Source organism: Rhinolophus sinicus, chromosome 1 (genome assembly GCF_057876585.1).
Source record: "Rhinolophus sinicus isolate RSI-liver-muscle chromosome 1, RSI-T2T, whole genome shotgun sequence".
NCBI classification, from domain to species: domain Eukaryota; kingdom Metazoa; phylum Chordata; class Mammalia; order Chiroptera; family Rhinolophidae; genus Rhinolophus; species Rhinolophus sinicus.
The window spans coordinates 56,417,759-56,424,546 of NC_142501.1; the positions used below are offsets into that span (position 1 = coordinate 56,417,759).

The window sequence follows — 6,788 nt, forward strand, 5'->3', positions numbered from 1 at the left end:
AGGAAGTAGAAGAGCTGGAGTAAACTGGGGTGTGCCTCTGGGTCAGCTGCCCCTCCCTCAAGCTGCTTGTTGCCAGACATTCTAGTTCTTCAAAGAAAATTAGAAATCTGGATTCCCATGTGAAATCTCCTGATTTTCTTATTATTTTTATACTCTCTATGTAATACTTTTATTTTTATTTTGAAATAACTTCAGACTTACAGGGAATTTGCAAAAATAGTACCCAAAGTCTCCACATGCTCTTCCTAGGTTCACTGGGGACTGGAGTCCCCACATTAACATTTATTCATGACTGTTTTATCATTCTCTACTTTTATCTCTGTCTCATTCTATTTTTCCTGAATTTCTTTTTGAGAATGGGAGCTGAATTATTAGTAGACATGATAGAAGACCCCTTCAGAAATGGAAGGAGTCACAAAAGTCAGAGGGAGGGAGGTTAGATTCCCCAGAGGCAAAGGACCTTCCCTCTTCCCCGACCTGGGCAGGGACGAGAGGAATAGAAGCGAGCAGGCTCTGCAGTGGGAAGGCTGGGGGTAGGGCCCCAGGGAGATCTGGTATCAGAAAACTATGAGGTTTGAAAGTGGATGAGAAATTGGCGCCATTTGAAGTCACAAAATGAAAGAAGTTTTAATGGGGAGGGGCTGAGCCAGTTCCAGGTATCCTGTATGTGGGGGTGGGAGAATGGCTCTGCGGGAGTGGTGGGGATGCTTATACTGGGGCCCAGAAGGCTTTACTTTGGGACACACTCACCTTCACCCTTGTCTTTTAGAGCAGCAATTGTATGTAGTGCTGGTTTCGTGATTTTCTTAATAATTTATTCCTTATGTAAGTCTTCTAGGATGGATTCTGATTCAGGGCAAAAGAGTTACTTTATTTGTAAGAGAACCTCTCCTCTCCCTTGCCCCAGCCAAGACATGCAGGGACCCCTAGGTGGAGTGGCTTTGCTGAGGGAACAAACTGCTCTCTCATGGGAAGGTTGGTAGACCAGTCCACACAGCAAATTTTACTACCCTAGAAACCCTGTGTTTAGGAAGAGAAATGTACCACCCTCTCCCCTCCCCAACACACACACACATACACACACACACACACACATGTGCACACACTCATGTACATACATAGGAGTCTGGGCTTATCTACGTATATCTTTTTCTCTGTGTTTATGCCTAGGAGTGAGGCCTGGGGCAGATCTTGCATTATTTTTAGAAAAAAATTTAAAAAATGAAAATATAGTTAATAAACAATATTATATTAGTTTCAGGTGTAAACAGTGATTAGACATTTATATACCTTATGAAGTGATCACCCTGATAAGTCCAGTAACCTGTCACTATTCAAAGTTATTACGACACTATTGACTGCATTCCCTATGCTATACATCACATCCCTGTGACTTACTGATTATATTACTACGAGTTTGTACCTCTCAATCCCCTTCACCTTGTATGCCCTACCCCCTCCTTCTGTTTTACTCATTCTTATTTAAGACCATGAAGCTGACAAAGAGACTTACCTAGGGTGGTGGATCTGTGCTTTCTTGATGGCTTTGGTGACTTTTGGGCTAACACTGGGGATTCTGCCCTTGTTTTTTTGGCTCCCAATGCCTCCTGGGATGCTGCAAGAGGTAAGGGTGGAAGGAATAACAGCTCCCTCTCCGCCTTACCTGCTCAAGGCCTTGCTTTAGGGGACACCCCCTTCTCTCCCAGGTCTTTTAGGGTTTGAGCATCTTTCAGGTCTTTTCCTGCTGCCTCAAAAGTGTTTCCTGATTCTACAGGGCCTTTTCCCAGAGTGGATTATGATTCAGGGAGAGGAAAAGTCATGTTGATAGAAAGATCACATCACTTTTATTTTATTTATTTATTTATTTATTTATTTATTTATTTATTCTGGAGCAATGATCAATATCTTGTTTTATTCAGGAAACATAAAATGACTCAACATCTCTGTCCTATAGGATCTTACATTTTTAAAAAATTTAAAATATGGAACACTTCACGAATTTGCATGTCATCCTTGCGCAGGGGCCATGCTAATCTTCTCTATGTTGTTCCAATTTTGGTATATGTGTTGCTAAAGCGAGCAGGGATCTTACATTTTCTTGACATTCAATATTATTTTATACTAATTTGAGGTGTGCAGCATAGTGGTTAGACATTTGTATAATTTAAGAAGTGATCCAACGAATAGTCTAGTACCCACCTGTCATTATACATAATTATTACCATATTATTGACTATATTCCCTATGCTTTACTTTACATCCCATGACTATTTTGTAACTACTAGTTTGTACTTCTCAAACCCTTCACCTTTTTCACCCTGCACCCCAACCCCCCCCATTTATCACCCAACAAATCTAGTACCCATCAGACACCATACATAGTTATCACAATATTACTGACTACATTTTTGTGCTATACCCTGCGTCCCCATGACTATTTTGTAACAACCAATTTATACTTAATCCCTTCTCCTTTTTCACTCACGCAACTCAGCAATAAAAAAACAAACAACCCAATTGAAAAATGGACAGAGGACCTGAAGAGACATTTCTTCAAAGAGGACATACAATGGCAAATAGACATATGAAAAAATGCTCAACATCACTAATCATCAGAGAAATGCAAATAAAAACCACAATGAGATATCACCTCACCCCTGTTAGAATGGCTATCATCAACAAGACAAATAATAACAAGTGTTGGAGAGGCTGTGGAAAAAAAGGAACCCTCATACACTGTTGGTGGGAATGCAGACTGGTACAGCTGCTATGGAAGGCAGTGTGGAGGTTTCTCAAAAAATTACGAATAGAATTACCATATGACCCAGCAATCCCTCTCCTGGGTATCTACCCAAAAAATATGAAAACATTTATACATAAAGACACGTGTGCTCCAATGTTCATTGCAGCTTTGTTTACGGTGGCCAAGACATGGAAACAACCAAAATGTCCTTCAATAGATGAATGGATAAAGAAGCTGTGGTATATATACACAATGGAATACTATTCGGCATTAGAAAAGATGAAATAGGACCATTTGTGACAACATGGATGGATCTTGAGATTATAATGCTAAGCAAAATAAGTCAGACAGAAAAAGCAGAGAACCATATGATTTCACTGATATGTGGTATATAAGCCAAAAACAACAAAAGAATAAGACAAACAAATGAGAAACAAAAACTCATAGACACAGACAATAGTTTAGTGGTTACCAAAGGGTAAGGGGACAGGGGTGGCAGATAAGGGTAAAGGAGATCAAATATATGGTGATGGAAGGAGAACTGACTCTGGGTGGTGAACACACAACGGGATTTATAGATGATGTAATACAGAATTGTACACCTGAAATCTATGTAACTTTATTAACAATTGTCACCCCAATAAACTTTAATTTTTCTAAAAAAGGAAGTAATTGTTGATAAATATGTGGTTATTGCCATTTCATTAAAAAAAAATTAATTTTATTTATTTATTTATTTATTTATTGTCTTAAGTCCCTCTGACATTCCTTAGTGGTTTAGTGGTGATGAACTCTTTTAGCTTTTTCTTGTCTGGGAATCTCTTTATCTGTCCTTCAATTTTAAACAATAGCCTTGATGGGTAGAGTAGTCTTGGTTGTAGATCCTAGTTTTTCATCACTTCGAACTTTTTCATCAATTTCAACCCTTGTGTGGGTTGTGTGTGCCATCCTGTTATAGTTGCGCCTTGATTGCTATCGGTACGTCAGTTGGTGGGATTGACCTTCGGGCTGCTTGGCTGTGGGGTTTGGTCACGTCCACACCTTATGGACTGCTGTGTAGGGGGCATACCACACAGAGTGGGATTCACCCCAGTGGGCTCTGGTGCCTGTTGAGACCACCTTTTTTGTGTACTGCGTGTGGGGGTAATTGGGTGATGCTCTGCTGTGGTCTGAAGCCAACCTCCAAGTATGTTGTTCTGGCACATTTTGGAGGGTATCTGGTGCAGGCCCAGGTCACCCACTGCCTGTGACTGGCCAGGGACTAGCAGCAGGAGTTATAAAGAGATCTGCAGTTGTTCGCTGCCTTCTCTAAACCTGGAGGCACATGGGAGAGGCCTCGCTGTGAACCAAGGTTGGCTGCCACCAGTACCAGGCTTAGGGTAACTCTGCAAAAAGCCAGGACACCTGGTGGCTTGTTGCCACCTGCTGGCTCTCTTCAGGTTCAGCCACAGATAAAGCCTCATGTTGTACGTAAATTGGGTGAGTCAGGGTCTCAGGGATTCACTAGAGTGGGAAGAGTTGTGGTCACCAGGTTAATGTAGATTCTGGTTTGGTGCCAGTACTGAGCCTGGAGTGACTCAACAAAAGTTTCAGAGGACAAGGAGGCCAGTTGCTGCCAACCTGGGGCCTGCCAGAATCCAATAATTTTCCAAGAAAGAGTGCAATGTGAGCAGGGCTGTATGCTCACGAGAAAGTGCCTCCATAAGTTGCGTGGGGCTGAGTCCCAGCTGAGTCAGCAGGGCGGAGCTCACCAGGCCAATCAGATTCAAATTTGGCCTATAGGGGGCGGGCTCAACACAGGCAAAATGGCGCCTACCTGCTGGCTGCATGGAAGGAGAACCTCTCACTGGGAAAATGCCAACTGTCCTCCAGTTCTCCACCCGAGGACACACACCTCCATGTGCCCCTGTGTATGCCTCTGAGGATCCTGGAGTCACTGTCTCTCTGCTGGAGCCCAAGGTGAGTGCCTGTGAGTGACTGAGTCTGTGCGTGGGCTGTTTAAGAGGATGTCTGGGTTTCCCGCATCCTTCATCCCACATGAATGGTCGGAATCCCCACTGTTTTTCACAGCCAGATGTTGTGGGGCTTCTCTTCCTGGCACCAGTACTCTGGGCTGGGGAGCCTGGTGTAGAGGGCTGGGGTTCTTTGCTCCTCTAGGGGGAGCCTCCAGGCCAAGATATCTCTCCTGATTCTCAACCACCACATGGAGGTTTGGTGCCCATTCCTCGTCTCTGCCCCTCTTACCAGTCTCAGTGTGGTTTCTTCTTTATATTTTTAGTGTAGGACTTCTGCTCAGCTAGACTTCAGATGGTTGTCCAGGTTGATTGTTGTATAATTTAATTATAATTTTAATGTGTTCATGGAAGGGTGCAGGCACAGTGTTTATCCACTCTGCCATCTTGGATGGAGGAGATGACATCACTTTAAAGAGAAACTCCCTCCTCCCACCCTCAAGTTTTCAAACCCTAACCACACCCCAAGTTGTGGAGAGGTCTTGCTGAGGGACTTGCTTCTGCCTTCGGGGAATGTGGTTGACCAATACAGAAACTATGCTTATAGAGAAAAATCATAATAAGAGAAACTTGTGTGTGAGTGCAGGAGTGGGAGGGCTGTGACTTAAATGGAAAGGAGAATCTTGCATCACAGAATCACGGAAACCTTGAGACCTTCTTAGTGTTTAACTAGAGTGGAGTGGGGTGGGGCCTCAGAGAGCAGGTGGGACTTGAAGCCTGTTAGGCCTGGGCTGGTGAGGTGTTGGGAAGTTATCCAGGAGAACCAAAGTTGGGGCATAGAAAGTAATTTGTAAGCTTGATGTGAAGGATATAAGATGTGGAGTCTGGAGAAGTTAGAGCTGAAAAGTAGCTTGGATCCAGATCATGGATGTCTAGGAAGTGGGAGTGTGTGGTGAGAAATGGGGAACCACATAAAAGGTTTTTTAATTGAAAGTGTTGGTGAGTTTGGGACATGATGAAAACTTCTGAACCCACCTAATGTCATCTTCCTCCTGCTCTTTAAGAGAAATTTTCCTATCTTTCCCATTTTCCCTGTTCCACTTCCAGGCAGAGGCACCCTTTTTCTCTCCTAGGCTCTGTCCTGCTCTAGTGCATGATTCTTTCTTTCAGGAAGTCTCTGCTCTCTGTGGCTCCTAACGGTAGGAATCCCAGTCCACCTTCCCTTGAACCCTTCTTCTGCTTCTCTTTCTTCCACCAGTCACATCCCCAATCATTAGTCCTCCGATCCAGGGCTGGAGTAGGAGGAAGAGGATGGTCTCATGGTACACCAGTCCTGGGGCAGAGGCAGCCTCTGTGTTATTTGCAAAGGAGGGAAGAGGGGCCATGTCAAGTAGGGTGCAGCAGGTGAGCCAGATCCAATTGGGGCTGCCTGGAGTTCCCAGACTTTCAAACTCAGGAGTGCAAGTGCAGACAGATGGGAGTTAAATCTTTGCTACACAGGGTCCACCAGAAATGCTTTTTTGATATCTAAACCAACTCTTTCTTTGTTATTCTCCCCAGATGTAGGCTACTCATAACATCCCTTTAAAGATGGAATCATTCTCTGACTCTCTTCCATACCTTGCTAGATGTCTGAGTTTCATAATTAAAATGGAAAGGGCATGAACTGGTTGCAGATATGAGGGCCTCATCCCTCCATTCCTTTATTCTTTCAACAACACGAATGAAGCATATATTATGCACAAGACATTGTGTTAGAAGCTCAGGATACAGCTTCAAGGAAAATAGACAGTCTTTGCTTGGGGAAACTGACAGTCCGCGGGGCATTCAGAGGCATTAACATAAATACATAAAGAATGATTTAGTTACATTTGTGATGGTTCAAGAAGGCAAAATGCAGGAGGTAGTAAAATGGAAAATTGGGACCTAAACTTCTGGGGCTTCAATAAAGCTGATCTGAGGCAATCCATTGAGACAAACAGGTAAAGGGGCAAACATTTGAAGATTGGATGGGAGAGGGTTGACCTGGATGGGTTAAAGAATGGGCAAGTGGATGTGTAAGAGTTTGGGTAGATGGGAAATGTCTTGGCTCA

At 43.5% G+C, this 6,788-nt stretch overlaps 1 non-coding gene across 1 annotated transcript; it reads right to left on the bottom strand.

Annotated features, from left to right (window-relative positions):
* Positions 1–1,976: 1,976 nt before the first annotated feature.
* LOC148759070 (U6 spliceosomal RNA) lies at positions 1,977–2,083 on the bottom strand. The gene has a single exon (XR_016019618.1). It is a non-coding gene; the product is annotated as a U6 spliceosomal RNA (small nuclear RNA).
* Positions 2,084–6,788: the final 4,705 nt, after the last annotated feature.